Source organism: Schistocerca americana, chromosome 10 (genome assembly GCF_021461395.2).
Source record: "Schistocerca americana isolate TAMUIC-IGC-003095 chromosome 10, iqSchAmer2.1, whole genome shotgun sequence".
In the NCBI taxonomy this organism is placed as follows: domain Eukaryota; kingdom Metazoa; phylum Arthropoda; class Insecta; order Orthoptera; family Acrididae; genus Schistocerca; species Schistocerca americana.
The window spans coordinates 150,514,273-150,537,575 of NC_060128.1; positions in this window are offsets into that span (position 1 = coordinate 150,514,273).

A 23,303-nucleotide genomic window follows, 5' to 3' on the forward strand; every position below is an offset into this window, starting at 1 on the left:
TCTCCTAAAGGGGAACAATCGTTCTAGATTAGAATGCTACTACAAAATTTGAATATGCAGTGAGAATAAACAAGGCCAAAGGTCAGAGAGAGAGAGAGAGAGAGAGAGAGAGAGAGAGAGAGATTGTGTAAATCATGAAATTCTGCTAGACAAGCTCAAGTATTGTGGCATGAGTGGGACAGTGCACAAATGGTTTAATTCGTGCCTAACTGGAAGAGTGCAGAAAGTTGAAATAAGTAGTTCTCATAATATGCAAAGATCAGCACATTCCTCAAACTGGGGAACTATCGAGAATGGGGTTCCACAAGGGTCAGTCTTGGGTCCTTTGTTGTTCTTAATATATATTAATGACTTGCCATTCTATATTCATGAAGAGGCAAAGTTAGTTCTCTTTGCTGATGATACAAGTATAGTAATCACACCTGACAAACAAGAATTAACTGATTAAATTGTCAATACTGTCTTTCAGAAAATTGCTAAGTGGTTCCTTGTAAATGGACTCTCACTGAGTTTTGATAAGACACAGTACATACAGTTCCGTACAGTGAATCGTATGACGCCATTAATAAATATAGACCTTAATCAGAAGCATATACCTAAGGTAGAATATTCCAAATTTTTAGGTGTGTCCATTGATAAGTGATTAAATTGGAAGAAACACATTGATGATCTGCTGAAACGTTTGAGTTCAGCTATTTATGCAATAAGGGTCATTGCAAATTTTGGTGATTAACATCTTAGTAAATTAGCTTACTACGCCTATTTTCACTCATTGCTTTCATATGGCATCATATTTTGGGGTAATTCATCACTGAGGAATAAAGTATTTATTGCACAAAAGCGTGTAATCAGAATAATAGCTGGAGTCTACCCAAGATCATCCTGCAGACATTTATTTAAGGATCTAGGGATATTCACAGTAGCTTCTCAGTATATATACTCTCTTATGAAATTTGTTATTAACAACCAAACCCAATTCAAAAGTAATAGCAGTGCGCATAACTACAATACTAGGAGAAAGTATGATCTTCACTATTCAAGATTTAATCTAACTTTGGCACAGGAAGGGATGAATTATACTGGCACTAAAGTCTGTGGTCACTTACCAAATAGTATCAAAAGTCTGACAGATAACCAACAAGTATTTAAGAAGAAATTAAAAGAATTTCTGAATGACAACTCCTTCTACTCCATAGCGGAATTTTTAGATATAAATTAAGAAAAAAAAAGAAAAAAACAAAAAAATATTTTAAAAAATAATAAAAAATAAAATAAAAACACAAAAATAAAAAAGTTGTTATATTAACTTAAGTATGTTGTTAAATTAACTTAATTATGTCATGTATTGGAAAATTTGACTCGTTCCACATCATTACGAAATATCGTATTCATGATCCATGGAACTAGTATTAATCTAATCTAATCTAATGTAATCTAAAGAGAGAGAGAGAGAGAGAGAGAGAGAGAGAGAGAGAGAGAGTAGGGAGAAGATGGACTGACAGAGGGACAAGGAGGGGATATAGAGCGAGGGGGGGGGGAGAGTGAATGAGGAGGGGGTGCACAAAGAAAGGGGGAGAGGAAGAACGACGGATACAGGGGGAAGAAGGAGATTAGCAAGTATATCCTATTTCCACAGGTGTTAGAAATGTGCACTTTATCTTTTCCTTGTGTTCCCATCAAGACACAATAAAGCGTGGCGGGGTGCAGCTACGGCACAATATCGCACCACGTTCAGATTCAGTAGATTCAGCAAGGACTGACTGCTTCGTTTTACAAACTCTTAAAACATGTTCTCTTACCAGTTTCGTACACGTTCTTTATAATACTCAGCAAAGAGAGTCGTTATAATGAAGTCGGTATATTACCCAGGGGCGCCGGTCGTCGCCAAAGACGCCCCCTTAACCTTTACCCACGGCACACTGCCGCGTCTCTGCAGCAGGCCGCGTCCTCGCGAAAGCAACATGAAACTGGAAAACAAACAAATTCTTTTAATATCTTCACATGAATTTAATAAAATGTATTAAAACTAGCTGTGAAACTCAGCGTTGCCGGGTCAGAGTATATGGCATGGCATGAGAGAAGGGGTGAGTACCATCAATGGAGAGACGTCTACAGACGTTAAAGTAACCTCTGGCGTGCCACAGGGGAGTGTTACGGGACCATTGCTTTTCACAATATATATATAAATGGCCTAGTAGATAGTGTCGGAAGTTCCATGCGGCTTTTCGCGGATGATGCTGTAGTATACAGATAAGTTGCAGCATTAGAAAATTGTAGCGAAATGCAGGAAGATCTGCAGCGGATAGGCACTTGGTGCAGGGAGTGGCAACTGTCCCTTAACATAGACAAATGTAATGTATTGCGAATACATAGAAAGAAGGATCCGTTATTGTATGATTATATGGTAGCGGAACAAACACTGGTAGCAGTTACTTCTGTAAAATATCTGGGAGTATGCGTGCGGAACGATTTGAAGTGGAATGATCATATAAAATTAATTGTTGGTAAGGCGGGTGCCAGGTTGAGATTCATTGGGAGAGTCCTTAGAAAATGTAGTCCATCAACAAAGGAGGTGGCTTACAAAAACGCTCGTTCGACCTATACTTGAGTATTGCTCATCAGTGTGGGATCCGTACCAGATCGGGGTGACGGAGGAGATAGAGAAGATCCAAAGAAGAGCGGCGCGTTTCGTCACAGGGTTATTTGGTAACCGTGATAGCGTTACGGAGATGTTTAATAAACTCAAGTGGCAGACTCTGCAAGAGAGGCGCTCTGCATCGCGGTGTAGCTTGCTCGCCAGGTTTCGAGAGGGTGCGTTTCTGGATGAGGTATCGAATATATTGCTTCCCACTACTTATACCTCCCGAGGAGATCACGAATGTAAAATTAGAGAGATTAGAGCGCGCACGGAGGCTTTCAGACAGTCGTTCTTCCCGCGAACCATACTCGACTGGAACAGGAAAGGGCACGTAAAGTGCCCTCCGCCACACACCGTTGGGTGGCTTGCGGAGTATAAATGTAAATGTAGATGTAGACATAAAACGCATACAGACGTGTACCTCGTTAACCATAGTATGAAAGCAGTTTCCCTGTCAGTAATGCACTTTGATCGCGTTTAGTGAAAAAGGGTGAGGGTCGTGGGCAAAATCTGCGAAACATGGAGCAATAAAGACGCTAAGAAAAAGCTAACTAATGCCTTAGTTACGACATTTACCGTATATGTGAAAATATTTTTGTTTCATTCACAACGCAAGGTGGCGGTTATAGCGCTCAACGTGTTTCATCCATACTGTGGTGGGTGGAAGTGGATGACTGTTGGTAGTAGATATAAAGTGCGATGTCTAACAGTTCTGTTAGAAAAAGCCATATTTTCTATGACTTCCGAATTTTATCGTGTTAATGAATACACACGGTTATTCATTCTGCACGATGTTCTATCCGTACCGTCATTAACATTACATGACGAAGACATATTTAACCGCGAGTAACTCCACGTGGCAAATGCTAGGTTAGTAATATCTGCACAGAAAATTGGAATAGAGATCAACATAAACATAATTTCCGCCATTTTAATGGTCATGAAAACCACACACTGCATGTCGTACCATCATTCGGCGAGAGCTTCAGAGCTGGTTGTCCAAATTTCTGTACACACCGGTACCTCTAATACCCAGTAGCACGTCCTCTTGCATTGATGCATGCCTGTATTCGTCGTGGCTTACTATCCACAAGTTCATCAAGGCACTATTGGTCCACATTGTCCCACACTTCAATGGCGATTCATAAATGCTGTGGCCATCCTGTGGAAGCATTTACGAAAAGACTATGTAACATCCGTATGACCTTATTGTAAAGTTGGTTTTGTAATGCCATTTAGCCTGAAGACGAGGTATAACGCTCGAAACATGTCGCTAAATAAATAAGTAATACAATAGTTGACAAAGTTTGTGACTGGTAGCGGCAACTAAAAAAAAACCTTTACATATTTCTTGAGACAGTCACGGTGGAAAAATAGTCAGAAAGTGAACTTGTATTTATCGACTTCAGAATATACCGAAGTTTTGCCAGTATTCAAAATTAAGACATTTTCCCGATTCTTAGTATACTTACATTGTATGCAGCCTGGTGCTTTCTGCTCGGCTTTCCTACCGGCGATCTGATGCAGCGAGTTCACAGGCAGGTGCTGGACAAAAGGAACCGCGCCGCCGCAGCCAGTGTCGTATTGTTACTTAATTCCCTCGACATTGCCTCATCTGATTCGACTACCTTTTTTTTTTTTTTGTTTCCAATGGGCCCGCAGCACGATATAAGCCGTGTAAAGACATTAGGAATTAAGTCCAAAAAGCTGCTGTTTTTTTTTTTGAGATGTTTATTTAATCACGACAGGCCTGTCTCAGCACTATTGCCATCGTCAGGTGATCTAAAAGTAATGGTTTTATTGTATAGTATTTTCTAGGGCAGACGGTAGCCTACTTGTTATGTATGAGACTGACAACCTTACATTTATGGAATTCTTAACTTACCTATAACATCGCAGGGTAGTCACTAGAAATTAGTATACAATAAAACCATTACTTTCAGATCGCCTGATGGCAATAGTGCTGAAACAGGCCTGTCGTGATTAAATAAACATCTCAAAAAAAAAAAAGAGCAGCTTTTTGGACTTAATTCATAATGATTCGACTACGTTCGGTTGGACTTGTTTTACTTTTTTCATTCATCTCACAATCCCCTTCATTACACTACTCATCCCGTTCAACAGATATTCCAGATCGCACCTGACGGAATTCCAATGTCATCGACAAACGTAAAGTTTGTTTCTACCCCCTGACCAATGCTAGCCTCTCGAAATTTCTCCTTGGTTTCGAGTACTGCCCGCTCGGTGTCCAGATTCAGTAATATCTGGAACAGCGTACACTGCCCTGTGTCAGTTTGGAAAGGCCACGAGGTCAGCACTGACTGCGTGCTGCCTGCTGTGAGCGCGCGATGCTAATCGGGGTGACGGCTGGCTACCTCTTGCCCAGCCGGGCTTCACACGCGAGGATTTCTGCCCACTGGCACGTGGCGAGTAACCCGAGTTTCCGAGGCAAGTCCGTAGTCACCGGCCGTACTAGATCATCGCAGGCGTGTCAGTTCTCTGGACTGCCACTACGAGTACTGGCTTACATTCACGTGGGCGAAACTGAACCTACCGTCTGTACCTTTCTCAACAGGATGTCGAACTGCAGCTGGCTGAGAATACTGCCCAAGACAGTCGTCGTCGGCAGTCGTCATGCTGCATTAGGCAAAAAACTAAGGTCGCTAGAACCTGTAGTCGGTAGCCATGATGCTGCATTAGGCAAAAAACCAAGGTCACTAGAACCTGTAGTCAGTAGCCGTCATGCTGCATTAGGCAAAAAACCAAGGTCACTAGAACCTGTAGTCGGTAGTCATCATGCTGCATTAGGCAAAAAAACACGGTCGCTAGAACCTGTAGTCGGTAGCCATGATGCTGCATTAGGCAAAAAACCAAGGTCGCTATAACCTCTAGTCGGGAGCAGTCATGCTGCATTAGGCAAAAAACCAAGGTCGCTAGAACCTGTAGTCGGTAGCCATCATGCTGCATTAGGCAAAAAACCAAGGTCGCTAGAACCTGTAGTCGGTAGCCGTCATGCTGCATTAGGCAAAGAACCAAGGTCGCTGGAACCTGTAGTCGGTAGCCATCATGCTGCATTAGGCAAAAAACCAAGGTCGCTAGAACCTGTAGTCGGTAGCCGTCATGCTGCATTAGGCAAAGAACCAAGGTCGCTGGAACCTGTAGTCGGTAGCCATCATGCTGCATTAGGCAAAAAACCAAGGTCACTAGAACTTGTAGTCAGTAGCCGTCATGCTGCATTAGGCAAAAAACCAAGGTCACTAGAACTTGTAGTCGGTAGCCATCATGCTGCATTAGGCAAAAAACCAAGGTCGCTATAACCTGTAGTCGGGAGCAGTCATGCTGCATTAGGCAAAAAACCAAGGTCGCTAGAACCTGTAGTCGGTAGCCGTCATGCTGCATTAGGCAAAGAACCAAGGTCGCTGGAACCTGTAGTCGGTAGCCATCATGCTGCATTAGGCAAAAAACCAAGGTCACTAGAACTTGTAGTCGGTAGCCATCATGCTGCATTAGGCAAAAAAACCAAGGTCACTAGAACTTGTAGTCGGTAGTCATCATGCTGCATTAGGCAAGAAACCAAGGTCACTAGAACTTGTAGTCGGTAGTCATCATGCTGCATTAGGCAGAAAACCAAGGTCGCTAGAACCTGTAATCGGTAGGCGTCATGCTGCATTAGGCAAAAAACCAAGGTCACTATAACCTGTAGTCGGGAGCAGTCATGCTGCATTAGGCAAAAAACCAAGGTCGCTATAACCTGTAGTCAGTAGCCATCATGCTGCATTAGGCAAAAAACCAAGGTCACTAGAACCTGTAGTCGGTAGTCATCATGCTGCATTAGGCAAAAAAACACGGTCGCTAGAACCTGTAGTCGGTAGCCATGATGCTGCATTAAGCAAAAAACCAAGGTCGCTATAACCTGTAGTCGGTAGCCGTCATGCTGCATTAGGCAAAAAACGAAGGTCGCTAGAACCTGTAGTCAGTAGGCGTCATGCTGCATTAGGCAAAGAACCAAGGTCGCTATAACCTGTAGTCGGGAGCAGTCATGCTGCATTAGGCAAAAAACCAAGGTCGCTAGAACCTGTAGTCGGTAGCCGTCATGCTGCATTAGGCAAAGAACCAAGGTCGCTGGAACCTGTAGTCGGTAGCCATCATGCTGCATTAGGCAAAAAACCAAGGTCACTAGAACTTGTAGTCGGTAGCCATCATGCTGCATTAGGCAAAAAAACCAAGGTCACTAGAACTTGTAGTCGGTAGCCATCATGCTGCATTAGGCAAAAAACCAAGGTCGCTAGAACCTGTAGTCGGGAGCAGTCATGCTGCATTAGGCAAAAAACCAAGGTCGCTAGAACCTGTAGTCGGTAGGCGTCATGCTGCATTAGGCAAAAAACCAAGGTCACTAGAACTTGTAGTCGGTAGCCATCATGCTGCATTAGGCAAAAAACCAAGGTCACTAGAACTTGTAGTCGGTAGTCATCATGCTGCATTAGGCAAAAAACCAAGGTCGCTAGAACCTGTAGTCGGTAGGCGTCATGCTGCATTAGGCAAAAAACCGAGGTCGCTAGAACCTGTAGTCGGTAGGCGTCATGCTGCATTAGGCAAAAAACCAAGGTCGCTATAACCTGTAGTCGGGAGCAGTCATGCTGCATTAGGCAAAAAACCAAGGTCGCTAGAACCTGTAGTCGGTAGCCGTCATGCTGCATTAGGCAAAGAACCAAGGTCGCTGGAACCTGTAGTCGGTAGCCATCATGCTGCATTAGGCAAAAAACCAAGGTCGCTATAACCTGTAGTCGGTAGCCGTCATGCTGCATTAGGCAAAGAACCAAGGTCGCTGGAACCTGTAGTCGGTAGCCATCATGCTGCATTAGGCAAAAAACCAAGGTCACTAGAACTTGTAGTCGGTAGCCATCATGCTGCATTAGGCAAAAAACCAAGGTCACTAGAACTTGTAGTCGGTAGTCATCATGCTGCATTAGGCAAAAAACCAAGGTCGCTAGAACCTGTAGTCGGTAGGCGTCATGCTGCATTAGGCAAAAAACCGAGGTCGCTAGAACCTGTAGTCGGGAGCAGTCATGCTGCATTAGGCAAAAAACCAAGGTCGCTAGAACCTGTAGTCGGTAGCCGTCATGCTGCATTAGGCAAAAAACCAAGGTCGCTAGAACCTGTAGTCGGTAGGCGTCATGCTGCATTAGGCAAAGAACCAAGGTCGCTATAACCTGTAGTCGGGAGCAGTCATGCTGCATTAGGCAAAAAACCAAGGTCGCTAGAACCTGTAGTCGGGAGCAGTCATGCTGCATTAGGCAAAAAACCAAGGTCGCTAGAACCTGTAGTCGGTAGCCATCATGCTGCATTATGCAAAAAACCAAGGTCACTAGAACTTGTAGTCGGTAGCCATCATGCTGCATTAGGCAAAAAACCAAGGTCGCTATAACCTGTAGTCGGGAGCAGTCATGCTGCATTAGGCAAAAAACCAAGGTCGCTAGAACCTGTAGTCGGTAGCCGTCATGCTGCATTAGGCAAAGAACCAAGGTCGCTGGAACCTGTAGTCGGTAGCCATCATGCTGCATTAGGCAAAAAACCAAGGTCGCTATAACCTGTAGTCGGTAGCCGTCATGCTGCATTAGGCAAAGAACCAAGGTCGCTGGAACCTGTAGTCGGTAGCCATCATGCTGCATTATGCAAAAAACCAAGGTCACTAGAACTTGTAGTCGGTAGCCATCATGCTGCATTAGGCAAAAAACCAAGGTCGCTATAACCTGTAGTCGGGAGCAGTCATGCTGCATTAGGCAAAAAACCAAGGTCGCTAGAACCTGTAGTCGGTAGCCGTCATGCTGCATTAGGCAAAGAACCAAGGTCGCTGGAACCTGTAGTCGGTAGCCATCATGCTGCATTAGGCAAAAAACCAAGGTCGCTATAACCTGTAGTCGGTAGCCGTCATGCTGCATTAGGCAAAGAACCAAGGTCGCTGGAACCTGTAGTCGGTAGCCATCATGCTGCATTAGGCAAAAAACCAAGGTCACTAGAACTTGTAGTCGGTAGCCATCATGCTGCATTAGGCAAAAAACCAAGGTCACTAGAACTTGTAGTCGGTAGTCATCATGCTGCATTAGGCAAAAAACCAAGGTCGCTGGAACCTGTAGTCGGTAGGCGTCATGCTGCATTAGGCAAAAAACCGAGGTCGCTAGAACCTGTAGTCGGGAGCAGTCATGCTGCATTAGGCAAAAAACCAAGGTCGCTAGAACCTGTAGTCGGTAGCCGTCATGCTGCATTAGGCAAAAAACCAAGGTCGCTAGAACCTGTAGTCGGTAGGCGTCATGCTGCATTAGGCAAAGAACCAAGGTCGCTATAACCTGTAGTCGGGAGCAGTCATGCTGCATTAGGCAAAAAACCAAGGTCGCTAGAACCTGTAGTCGGTAGCCGTCATGCTGCATTAGGCAAAGAACCAAGGTCGCTATAACCTGTAGTCGGGAGCAGTCATGCTGCATTAGGCAAAAAACCAAGGTCGCTATAACCTGTAGTCGGTAGGCGTCATGCTGCATTAGGCAAAGAACCAAGGTCGCTATAACCTGTAGTCGGGAGCAGTCATGCTGCATTAGGCAAAAAACCAAGGTCGCTAGAACCTGTAGTCGGTAGCCGTCATGCTGCATTAGGCAAAGAACCAAGGTCGCTGGAACCTGTAGTCGGTAGCCATCATGCTGCATTAGGCAAAGAACCAAGGTCGCTATAACCTGTAGTCGGGAGCAGTCATGCTGCATTAGGCAAAAAACCAAGGTCGCTAGAACCTGTAGTCGGTAGCCGTCATGCTGCATTAGGCAAAAAACCAAGGTCGCTAGAACCTGTAGTCGGTAGGCGTCATGCTGCATTAGGCAAAGAACCAAGGTCGCTATAACCTGTAGTCGGGAGCAGTCATGCTGCATTAGGCAAAAAACCAAGGTCGCTAGAACCTGTAGTCGGTAGCCGTCATGCTGCATTAGGCAAAGAACCAAGGTCGCTGGAACCTGTAGTCGGTAGCCATCATGCTGCATTAGGCAAAAAACCAAGGTCACCAGAACTTGTAGTCGGTAGTCATCATGCTGCATTAGGCAAAAAACCAAGGTCACTAGAACCTGTAGTCGGTAGCCGTCATGCTGAATTAGGCAAAAAACCAGGGTCTCTAGAACCTTAAAGCTAGGTTCTCTTTCAAGTGAGCAACATATAGGCAACAATACAAAAAAAGGCGCCTGTAATTCTGGTTTGATCGAAGGCCTGCAAGTCAATGTGGCCCCTCAGGAGTTACCTAAAATCAAAAATGGATAATATCTGTTGATACTACGTTAAATTTATTGGAGATTATACCTAGCGGCAATGAAATAACCTTGAATTTAACGATATGGTGCTAACTCGAACTGTGAATTCGATGTTTGGGGTGTGTTTCACTCTTTACGGCTTTACAAAAAGTAGTAAATATTAACAAATTTTACATATTATACAAGGTGAGTAACCATTGCCACAAAGAATAACTCCGAAAGTATGATAGGAGCTGAAAAGTTCGTGGGACAAAAGTTGCATGGGACAACAGGGGTCATCTTGGTTTTTGTTCTAGGTGGGGTCGCTTCAGAGAAATGATCATCTTTGTTGGGTTTTTTCATGGAATGCTATAGTTTAGTACTTAGTTTCTGATAGCGGCTATCGTCATGAATCCAATGATGTGTAACACTAAGGTCTTTGAAGGTCAACGAAGGTCAAAAAGGTGGCATGAACGTCCATTTACTTGAGGTGTTCGAAGTTACGACATTTGCTATCTTCTTATCATGGATGGAGTGGTATTCCCTGTCACATCGGGGCTTATCGCAGAACATGCTCTGATAATTCCCTCTCGCACCTCTTCAGGTGTTGTTGGAACTTCTTTATAAGCAATGTCTTTTACGAATCCCCACAAGAAGAAAACCAAAGGCGTCAAATCTGCCGAACGAGCCGGCCAGGACACATTTCCTCCGCGTCCAATCCAATGATTTGGGAAATGTCTCCACAATTGATTCCTAGCCATCAGTGAAAATGTGCCGGACACCCATCGTGTTGATACCACATTCTGTTCCTTGTCCCTAAAGGTATTTCTTCTAATAATAGGCCTAAGGTTTCTTGCAGGAATGCGACGTACTTCCTAACATTAAGAACTCTTTCGATGGAATAGGGGTCTGTAATTCTGCCCGCCAGAATCCCACAACATACATTCACCGACCACGGTTTTTGGTGTGCAACTTGCCGCAGCCAACATGATTTTCAGTTGCCCAATAATCCATGTTATGCAAATTAACATTTCCATGGTTTGTGCATGTAGCCTCGTCAGTAAATAAAATCAAATTAATAAATTTGTCATCCCTCTCAATCTGAAGTTGAGGCCATCGGCAGAATTGAATGCGACGCATACAATCCGTACCAGTTAATTCTCGGTGGAGACTGATACGGTAAGGATAATATTTATGGAGATGCACACTACTCTGGCTCATGCCAGTTTCCCTTGCGATTTGACGCGACCGCAAGGATCTCGACCCACAGTGGCAAGAGTACCAATTTCAGTTTTCTCGATAGTAACTTTTCTTTCCCGGATATGTTTCCGATGCGTTAAAGATCCGGTTGTTCTCAATTTATCATACACATCCTTAAATGTACGACGTGTAGGGTGAGTACGTTGAGAATATCTGTCAGCGTATAAGTCTCTAGCTCTCACTGAATTTCGTTGGCATTCTCCGTAGATGAGAAGCATATCAGCTTGTTTTTCGAAGGAATACGTCATTAATTAGTCTTACCGTTCGTACTAGTCTTGTATTGCGAAGCCGCCGAATGGTATTTACATGTCAATGGCACGTTAGATGGATACGCTGTATTCGGCGAATATTTACTATCTGCACGATATACGAGAGAGAATTGTCAGAGCATGTGCTTCGATAACTGCCGAAGTGATAAGGAATACCACTAAATCCAGGATGAGATTGCAGCACTGCATTCATACCAATGGCCAGCACGCGACCATTTTGAATCAGAACCTGGCCTTGCAGAAAGTACTTCCCTAGTCTGCTCTTACATGGATCCAGATGTTGTTGTTGTTGTGGCCATCAGTCCTGAGACTGGTTTGATGCAGCTCTCCATGCTACTCTATCCTGTGCAAGCTTCATCTCCCAGTACCTACTGCAACCTACATTCTTCTGAATCTGCTTAGTGTATTCATCTCTTGGTCTCCCTCTACGATTTTTACCCTCCACGCTGCCCTCCAATGCTAAATTTGTGATCCCTTGATGCCTCAAAACATGTCCTACCAACCGATCCCTTCTTCTAGTCAAGTTGTGCCACAAACTTCTCTTCTCCCCAATCCTATTCAATACCTCCTCATTAGTTACGTGATCTACCCACCTTATCTTCAACATTCTTCTGTAGCAGCACATTTCGAAAGCTTCTATTCTCTTCCTGTCCTAACTAGTTATCGTCCATGCTTCACTTCCATACATGGCTACACTTCATACAAATACTTTCAGAAACGACTTCCTGACACTTAAAATCTATACTCGATGTTAAAAAAATTTCTCTTCTTCAGAAACGATTCCCTTGCCATTGCCATATCCTCTCTACTTCGACCATCATCAGTTATTTTACTCCCTAAATAGCAAAACTCCTTTACTACTTTGTGTCTCATTTCCTAATCTAATTCCCTCAGCATCACCAGATTTAATTCGACTACATTCCATTATCCTCGTTTTGCTTTTGTTGATGTTCATCTTGTATCCTCCTTTCAAGACACTGTCCATCCCGTTCAACTGCTCTTCCAAGTCCTATGCTGTCTCTGACAGAATTACAATGTCATCGGCGAACCTCAAAGTTTTTTATTTCTTCTCCATGAATTTTAATACCTACTCCGAATTTTTCTTTTGTTTCCTTTACTGCTTGCTCAATATACAGATTGAATAACATCGGGGAGAGGCTACAACCCTGTCTCACTCCTTTCCCAACCACTGCTTCCCTTTCATGCCCCTCGACCCTTATAACTGCCATCTGATTTCTGTACAAATTGTAAATAGCCTTTCGCTCCCTGTATTTTATACCTGCCACCTTCAGAATTTGAAAGAGAGTATTCCAGTCAACATTGTCAAAAGCTTTCTCTAAGTCTACAAATGCTAGAAACGTAGGTTTGCCTTTTCTTAATCTTTCTTCTAAGGTAAGTCCTAAGGTTAGTATTGCCTCACGTGTTCCAACATTTCTACGGAATCCTAACTGATCTTCCCCGAGTTCCGCTTCTACCAGTTTTTCCATTCGTCTGTAAAGAATTCGCGTTAGTATTTTGCAGCTGTGACTTATTAAACTGATAGTTCGGTAATTTTCACATCTGTCAACACCTGCTTTCTTTGGGATTGGAATTATTATATTCTTCTTGAAGTCTGAGGGTATTTCACCTGTCTCATACATCTTGCTCACCAGATGGTAGAGTTTTGTCATGACTGGCTCTCCCAAGGCCATCAGTAGTTCTAATGGAATGTTGTCTACACCCGGGGCCTTGTTTCGACTCAGGTCTTTCAGTGCTCTGTCAAACTCTTCACGCAGTATCTTATCTCCCATTTCGTCTTCATCTACATCCTCTTCCATTTCCATAACATTGCCCTCAAGTACATCGCCCTTGTATAAACCCTCTATATACTCCTTCCACCTTTCTGCCTTCCAGATAGCCTGAAGAAACAAATTAGTTGCTTCATCACCAGTGGGTATTTTTCTAAGGTGACATTTCTGCTGTATTATTACAAAATTGAATGTGAAGGAGACATTGACTGGTAGATTGGAAAATTAATTTTTCTTAAATTTGCCTTGGGTTAGCACCAGCATGAAATGCAGCAAACACCGGTAAATCAACTTAAAGCCATACTGTTTGTTGTTTAACCGTGTCTGTTTGTTAAAAGTTACGAACCGGTTTTTCAGAGCCCCGTTGCAGTCACAATTTTTTGTTAACTTCCTCACATTATTTTATCTTAAATCATGTTCCAAAGTACATGATCAGGTAAAATGGAAGTGCAATACATAGATACGTGAATAAGGAAGTAATTCCTCTAAACAACTTGCAAGTTAATAACGAAATTAGGTCTATCAGCGCTTCCTGAAACACCTATTTCGAAATCAGCAAATAGCCGACCGTGGTGACCGAGCGGTTCTAGGCGCTTCAGTCCGGAACCGCGTGACTGCTCGGTCGCAGGTTCGAATCCTCCGTCGGGCATAGATGTGTGTGATGTCCTTAGGTTAGTTGGGTTTAAGTAGTTCTAAGTTCTAGGGCACTGATAACTCCAGATGTTAAGTCCCATAGTGCTCAGAGCCATTTGAAATCAGTAAATTAGATACTGTTAGCCAAAATTTTCAGTACAAGTAAGTCATAAAGTCAAGTGTTCCAAACGGTGCATAGGCATGTAAAGTATTAAAGTGCGTTTTGCTGTGTGTTGAAGTTAAGAATGTGGTAATTTAGTTCTCAATTATTTCACTGCACTCTTTTTCCTTTCTTTCCAAACAGATCATCTGACGATTTGATAAGAATTTCAAGCGGTGAAAATACAATTTATGTGGCCTAAGCGGACAAATACAGGGTGATTCAAAAAGAATACCACGACTTTAGGAATTTAATACTCTGCAACGACAAAAGGCAGAGCTAAGCACTATCTGTCGGCGAATTAAGGGAGCTATAAAGTTTCATTTAGTTGTACATTTGTTCGCTTGAGGCGCTGTTGACTAGGCGTCAGCGTCAGTTGATGCTAAGATGGCGACCGCTCAACAGAAAGCTTTTTGTGTTATTGAGTACGGCAGAAGTGAATCGACGACAGTTGTTCAGCGTGCATTTCGAACGAAGTATGGTGTTAAACATCCTGATAGGTGGTGTATTAAACGTTGGTATAAACAGTTTACAGAGACTGGGTGTTTGTGCAAAGGGAAAAGTTCTGGACGGCCGAGAACGAGTGATGAAAATGTAGCACGCATCCAGCAAGCATTTGTTCGCAGCCCAGAAAAAACGACTCGCAGAGCTAGCAGAGAGCTGCAAATTCCACAATCAACTGTATGGAGAGTCCTACCAAAAAGGTTAGTTATGAAACCTGAACGTCAACTACCCGAGGCGATGGATCGGCCGCCAGGCAGCCCGTGACAGAGCACTTCATCACTGGCCTCCAAGAAGCCCTGATCTTACCCCCTGCGATTTTTTCTTATGGGGGTATGTTAAGGATATGGTGTTTCGGCCACCTCTCCCAGCCACCATGGACGATTTGAAACGAGAAATAACAGCAGCTATCCAAACTGTTACGCCTGATATGCTACAGAGAGTGTGGAACGAGTTGGAGTATCGGGTTGATATTGCTCGTGTGTCTGAAGGGGGCCATATTGAACATCTCTGAACTTGTTTTTGAGTGAAAAAAAACCTTTTTAAATACTCTTTGTAATGATGTATAACAAAAGGTTATATTATGTTTCTTTCATTAAATATACATTTTTAAAGTTGTGGTATTCTTTTTGAATCACCCTGTATAATGTTCTGCGCGGTTAGCGCCAAGTACAGGGTGTTTCAAAGAGAATATACGTATTACAAGGTATTATTTTGTCCAAACTACCGACGCTGCGCCTCGTCTGGTCTATTGGAGAAACGAATACATGGTCTCGTTCATATTAATAGCCACTAGATGTCAGTTGTCTTCTGTTTTGCTTGGTAACCGTCATATGTTTAAAATGGCTATTCCGCAGCAGAAATCAGTGTGTGTTCTCGACTTTACGAAGTGCAGTTCCTCGATTACCGTGCAAAGACGTTCCAGGTTGAGGTACCAAATTAATTCTCCGAATGGGTGGAACATGCGCAGATGTTATCGACAGTTTCCAAATACATTATGTGTATGTAAAGTTAAAAAAGAGTTCTGGCCGCTCTGGTGTTCCCCAAGAAAATGTTGCACGAATTCAAACTGCTTTCCAACGTAGTCCTCAGCATCAACCCGTCGTGCCAGTCGGGAGTTACAACTGCTTACAACAACAGTTTGGTGTGTTTTGAGACGTCGGTTGGTTATGAAGCCATACAAGTTACAACTGTTACAAGCTCTTCGTCCTGATGGCCAACGGAAACGTGTGGCATTTTGTAATGAGATTCTTGATGCTTTTGACAATGATAACACTTTTGCACAATGCATTGTGTTCAATGATGAAGCGACTTTCCATGTTTGTGCTCACGTAAACAAACACATTGTTCGAATTTGGGGCCTACGGAACCCACATGGAGCCATTGAACATGTGCGAGATTTGCCTAAAGTCAATTTGTTTTGTGCGATATCCGCATCATCTGTTCCCAGCCCATTCTGCTTTTATGGAAACACGGTTAACGGTCACCGGTATCCCGCTATGTTACAAAACTGGTTGTTTTCGAGGCTGCACGAAGGCAACTTCATTTTTCAACAGGATGGGACACCCCTTCACTGGAGTCGCCAAGTGCGTGAATATCTGAATGAAACTCTACCGAACCATTGGATTTGTCGTCAAGGAGCTGGCTACGTACCATGCCTCAGCTGGGCTCCACGGTCACAGGATTTGACACCCTCTGACTACCTGTGGGGTTTCGTGGAAGACAACGTTTATGTACCACCACTCGCAAAGAACCTGGAAGAGTTGAAGAAGCGGATCCGTACTGACGAACGACAGGCTTGCTCGAGTACGGGAGGAATTTATCGATGTGATATTATTCATATCGCTGATAGGGGACATATTGAACATCCGCAATCTGAACTTGAAAGATTCGTAAATATGTGTGTAAAGTTTCATATTCGTATCTGTTAAAGTTTAATAAATATATCCATTCGAAATACGTACATTCCTTTTAAAACACCCTGTGTTTATCTGCCGCCTGAAGACTTGTGTGGAGCCGCGCGGGGTAGCCGAGCGGTCTTAGGCACCTTGTCACGGTCCGTGCGGATCCCCACCCGCCGTCGGAGGTTCGAGTTCTCCCTCGGGCATGGGTGTGTGTGTTGTCCATAGCGTGAGTAGGCTTAGGGACTGATGACCTCAGCAGTCTGGTCCCATAAGACCTTACCACAAATTTCCAAATGACTTGTGTGGCATAATGTCTCTGATAACCATCCTGCTGATGGGATATTAAACTCTTAAGCTTCCGTGCTTTCTTCATTCTTGTCTGGTGTAGCGGTAATAAACTGTAGAAAAATACTCCTGGCAGGGCACAGAGGAGGAGAGTACGTTCCTCTCAAAAGACTGACAGAAAATTAGGGAAACTGAATACTTCAAGCCTCACTGCACCTGCATCACCAAAAAAACGTGCGAACATATTCGCGGTCTATTATCACAAAAATTTCTAAATTCTTTTACTCGTCGTAGTTAAGCTTTCATACAACCCACCAGGGTGGCCGAGAGCGCTAATGCGCTGCTTCCAGGACTTGGGTAGGCACGCAGGCCCTGGATCGAAGCCGCCCAGCAGATAAACGACGGGGGCCGGTGTGCCAGCCAGCCTGGATGTGATTTTTCGGCGGTTTTCCACATCCCGCTACACGAATGCCGGGCTGGTCCCCACGTTCTGGCACAGTTACACAACTCTGATATCTGAATTCTTTAGCACTATTTCAGGGCCGGCCGCTGGTGGCCGAGCGGTTGTAGGCGCTTCAGTCTGGAACCGGGCGACCGTTATGGTGGCAGGTTCGAATCCTGCCTCAGCCTCGGATGTGTGAGATGTCCTTAGTTAGGTTTAAGTAGTTCTAAGTCTAGGAGACTGATGACCTCCGATGTTAAGTCCCATAGTGCTCAGAGCCATTTGAACAATTTTGAACTATTTCAGGGATTACACTAGGCACAAACAGCTGGGGTACACTACTTACATCCCAGGGCGTTCGGGGTGGCGTCAGGCAGAGAATCCCCACCACTCTCTGTTACTAACACCGCCTAATCCGTCATAACATGGCCGACCCCGTGTTGGCATGGGACAAGGCCCAGAGAAAGAAAGATAAGCTATCATACAGAGCACCTCCCTCTGCCGCTATCAATATATCTCCCCTCCGTCGCTGTCTCCTTTTCTCATATTGATTTACAGTCTATCCCACTGCAACTGTCTCCGCCATACCTCGGCAGCTCGAAAAAAAAAAAAAAAAAATTTCCCCCTGTACATACGTGTTTAAAATTTTGTACCAAAATGCACCCTCCCATATACCTAAGTGCTACAGTTCGACGGTATGAAGGGTCGACACCTCCAAAGCTTATGTACAGACTCCACTCCCGTATGTTTCATTTCCACTATCCACAAATCGACGTACTTCTCACGCAGATAGTTACACTATGTCTCAGTCTCGTGTCAGAATTTAGGATGGACAGCGACGTCGAGTGTGGAATATTAGAAATACACTCCTGGAAATGGAAAAAAGAACACATTGACACCGGTGTGTCAGACCCACCATACTTGCTCCGGACACTGCGAGAGGGCTGTACAAGCAATGATCACACGCACGGCACAGCGGACACACCAGGAACCGCGGTGTTGGCCGTCGAATGGCGCTAGCTGCGCAGCATTTGTGCACCGCCGCCGTCAGTGTCAGCCAGTTTGCCGTGGCATACGGAGCTCCATCGCAGTCTTTAACACTGGTAGCATGCCGCGACAGCGTGGACGTGAACCGTATGTGCAGTTGACGGACTTCGAGCGAGGGCGTATAGTGGGCATGCGGGAGGCCGGGTGGACGTACCGCCGAATTGCTCAACACGTGGGGCGTGAGGTCTCCACAGTACATCGATGTTGTCGCCAGTGGTCGGCGGAAGGTGCACGTGCCCGTCGACCTGGGACCGGACCGCAGCGACGCACGGATGCACGCCAAGACCGTAGGATCCTACGCAGTGCCGTAGGGGACCGCACCGCCACTTCCCAGCAAATTAGGGACACTGTTGCTCCTGGGGTATCGGCGAGGACCATTCGCAACCGTCTTCATGAAGCTGGGCTACGGTCCCGCACACCGTTAGGCCGTCTTCCGCTCACGCCCCAACATCGTGCAGCCCGCCTCCAGTGGTGTCGCGACAGGCGTGAATGGAGGGACGAATGGAGACGTGTCGTCTTCAGCGATGAGAGTCGCTTCTGCCTTGGTGCCAATGATGGTCGTATGCGTGTTTGGCGCCATGCAGGTGAGCGCCACAATCAGGACTGCATACGACCGAGGCACACAGGGCCAACACCCGGCATCATGGTGTGGGGAGCGATCTCCTACACTGGCCGTACACCACTGGTGATCGTCGAGGGGACACTGAATAGTGCACGGTACATCCAAACCGTCATCGAACCCATCGTTCTACCATTCCTAGACCGGCAAGGGAACTTGCTGTTCCAACAGGACAATGCACGTCCGCATGTATCCCGTGCCACCCGACGTGCTCTAGAAGATGTAAGTCAACTACCCTGGCCAGCAAGATCTCCGGATCTGTCCCCCATTGAGCATGTTTGGGACTGGATGAAGCGTCGTCTCACGCGGTCTGCACGTCCAGCACGAACGCTGGTCCAACTGAGGCGCCAGGTGGAAATGGCATGGCAAGCCGTTCCACAGGACTACATCCAGCATCTCTACGATCGTCTCCATGGGAGAATAGTAGCCTGCATTGCTGCGAAAGGTGGATATACACTGTACTAGTGCCGACATTGTGCATGCTCTGTTGCCTGTGTCTATGTGCCTGTGGTTCTGTCAGTGTGATCATGTGATGTATCTGACCCCAGGAATGTGTCAATAAAGTTTCCCCTTCCTGGGACAATGAATTCACAGTGTTCTTATTTCAATTTCCAGGAGTGTATCTTTATGTATGAGGCAGGCATTTACAGTAGGATAACGGGGGAAGTTTCCGTGTCGTTATGCGCTAGAAAAGAGGAAGGCGGCTTTGTGCTTCACCTGCATTTAGTTACGCCTAAATTTCAAAGTGCCGGCGATGCGCTCGGCAGATGCCGATATAAAAGGTATAATGATCGCATAAAACACTACACCATGGAGTTATATAGCCTAAAGGAATACATAAAATTCTAGAAATACTTTCAGCTCACAATTTATGGAGAATTTCCATACTACGTCAGAGGACCAGGAGCGGCATTGAAAATTAATAGGACGGTATTCAGATTTATGGCCACGTAGCTAACGAGACGTCGATAACGGCTCCAAATTCATTAAGGACTGAATGATGTGGAATGTTGAGGGCTACAAGATTCTCTTATTTGGCTGAGTTGTGGAAACTTAGATTTTCAGTAACAAAAACAGTCCAGGTCGCTAATGACAGCAGAGGCTTTTTTTACGCGTTTCGCCTTTTTTGAGAAATCTTATGGATTTATTTGGGAACAGGGGGTAACGCATTAGTCATAAATGGCCAAACTTTGGGTATGCACCTTCGGCGAAAGTATGCAGTGACGCTGAGATAACTCCACACTTGTAATATTGAAACACAAATATTGCATCGCCAGTTGAAGAAGTTATGAATACAACTTCCTGGCAGATTAAAATTGTGTGCCAGACCGAGACTCGAACTCGGGACCTTTGCCTTTCGCGGACAAGTGCTCTACCAACTGGGCTACCCAAGCACGACTCACGCCACCTCCTCACAGCTTTACTTCTGCCAGTTCCGGGGAGTTATGAATACGTAACACATGCGCACACTACGTAAGACTAAGGACTCACCGTCTTGTTCGTACGTTGCCTTTAACACCGCACAATAAATAGCTGAATGCGGGCAGGTGACGTGGTACAACTTCACACTGATGAGTGGACTCACACTGCCATGTTGTTTGAAAATCTGCCTGTGCTCATATGATATGTATTCACTGCTACCACAATTTCTGTTCCAATACCTGTGTTTCAAAATCATAAGTGTTGCCTTATCTCACCACTGCTGCATGTCTTTGCCGAAGTACAGTACTATAATTTTGGCTATTTATGACTAATGTATTATCCGTGATTCCCAAATAAATTCTCTAGATGAAAACTTACATCTAATTAAGTCATCGATTCGAAAAAGAAGTTCCTACGTTGTGGGCTATAGAACGTGACGATGATATTGGTTGGATCAACTGGCTTACAAGAATTTTCTGTGGTAGGCTTGCTTCTTTTCCTGCTTTCTTTGAGTGTGTGCTTTAGTTTTCTTAGGTCTGTCCACATTCGTTTCTTTTAATGTGTGTCAGGGCGCTGATGACCTCGATGTTGAGCGCCCATAAGCCCCAACACACCACCACCACAGCTATCATAGTTTTCGGAATAGAAGTAATATTTGTGTTGTTTGTAGGTACAAGTTAGGAGTCAGCATCCAGTTGAACTTGAAAGATCGACAAGGCCGAAATAAAAGCGAAGACAGCAGTTGCAAGTAAGAGCAGGAAGGCAATACGAAAAAGTGAAATAGATTTACAGTGACACCTGGGAAAGCGCAAGAAACCCAAGAGTATGGAAACAAGATACTGTCTCCCAGCAAAGTAGAAAATCGTTATAAAAAATCACCTGTGGACGAAGCTAATGTCATATCATGTGCCTGTATGATGATAACATGATGCAACAATTACGAAGAAGAAATCGTTCTTAACTTCGATGGAATACTGCCATCATTATCGCAACATTGTAAAATAACGGGTGTCGCTTCTGTTAGCTAATAAATATTGAAACGAATCTCGCAGAATAATGGGAAAAGGCATGTTTGATACTGAAATACAGTCATTCCTAGCTGTAACTAGCCACATGTTGCTGTGACTGTCCTGTTAAATGGAAAAGAAAGAAATGACGACGCACACCTGTCAAATAAGTATTGGAACTGGATATACGTCCTGATTTCCTCCTCTTCCTTGTCTCAGTCCATCTCCTTCCAGTTTTCTATCTCCATTTGCTCCGACCCCTTTTATTTATTTATTTATTTATTTATTTATTTATTTATTTACAAGTCAAGTTGCATAGGACCAAATTGAGGAACAAATCGCCAACATCATGGAACATGTCAGTACAAGAAATTACAACATAAAGTAATAATATCTACATCTACATGATTACTCTGCTATTCACAATTTAGTGCCTGGCAGAGGGTTCAATGAACCACCTTCAAGCTGTCTCTCTACCACTCGAACGGCACGCGGGAAAAACGAGCACTTACAGGGTTATTACAAATGAGTGAAGCGATTTCACAGGTCGACAATAACTTTATTATTTGAGATATTTTCACAATGCTTTGCACACACATACAAAAACTCAAAAAGTTTTTTTAGGCATTCACAAATGTTCGATATGTGCCCCTTTAGTGATTCGGCAGACATCAAGCCGATAATCAAGTTCCTCCCACACTCGGCGCAGCATGTCCCCATCAATGAGTTCGAAAGCATCGTTGATGCGAGCTCGCAGTTCTGGCACGTTTCTTGGTAGAGGAGGTTTAAACACTGAATCTTTAACATAACCCCACAGAAAGAAATCGCATGGAGTTAAGTCGGTAGAGCGTGGAGGCCATGACATGAATTGCTAATTATGATCTCCACCACGACCGATCCATCGGTTTTCCAATCCCCTGTTTAAGAAATGCCGAACATCATGATGGAAGTGCGGTGGAGCACCATACCAATGGCCAGCATTCTACCATTTTGAACCTGGCCTTGCAGAAAGTACTTCCCTAGTCTGCTCTTACATGGATCCAGATAGCCTGAAGAAACAAATTAGTTGCTTCATCACCAGTGGGTATTTTTTTAAGGTGACATTTCTGCTGTATTATTACAAAATTGAATGTGAACGAGACATTGACTGGTAGATTGGAAAATTAATTTTTCTTAAATTTGCCTTGGGTTAGCACCAGCATGAGATGCAGCAAACACCGGTAAATCAACTTAAAGCCATACTGGTTGTTGTTTGACAGTGTCTGTTTGTTAAAAGTTACGAACCGGTTTTTCAGAGCCCCGTTGCAGTCACAATTTTCTGTTAACTTCCTCATATTATTTTACCTTAAATCATGTTCCAAAGTACATGATCAGGTAAAATGGAAGTGCAATGCATTTAACATAGATACGTGAATGAGGAAGTAATTCCTCTAAACAACTTGCAAGTTAATAACGAAATTAGGACTATCAGTGCTTTCTGAAACACCTATTTCGAAATCAGTAAATAGCCGACCGTGGTGACCGAGCGGCTCTAGGCGCGTCAGTCCGGAACCGCGCGACTGCACGGTTGCAGGTTCGAATCCTCCCTCGGGCATAGATGTGTGTGATGTCCTTAGGTTAGTTAGGTTTAAGTAGTTCTAAGTTCTAGGGCACTGATAACTCCAGATGTTAAGTCCCATAGTGCTCAGAGCCATTTGAAATCAGTAAATTAGATACTGTGTTAGCCAAAATTTTCAGTACAAGTAAGTCATAAAGTCAAGTGTTCCAAACGGTGCTTACGCATGTAAAGTATTAAAGTGCGTTTTGCTGTGTGTTGAAGTTAAGAATCTGTTAATTTAGTTCTCAATTATTTCACTGCACTCTTTTTCCTTTCTTTCCAAACAGATCATCTGACGATTTGATAAGAATTTCAAGCGGTGAAAATACAATTTATGTGGCCTAAGCGGACAAATACAGGGTGATTCAAAAAGAATACCACGACTTTAGGAATTTAATACTGTGCAACGACAAAAGGCAGAGCTAAGCACTATCTGTCGGCGAATTAAGGGAGCTATAAAGTTTCATTTAGTT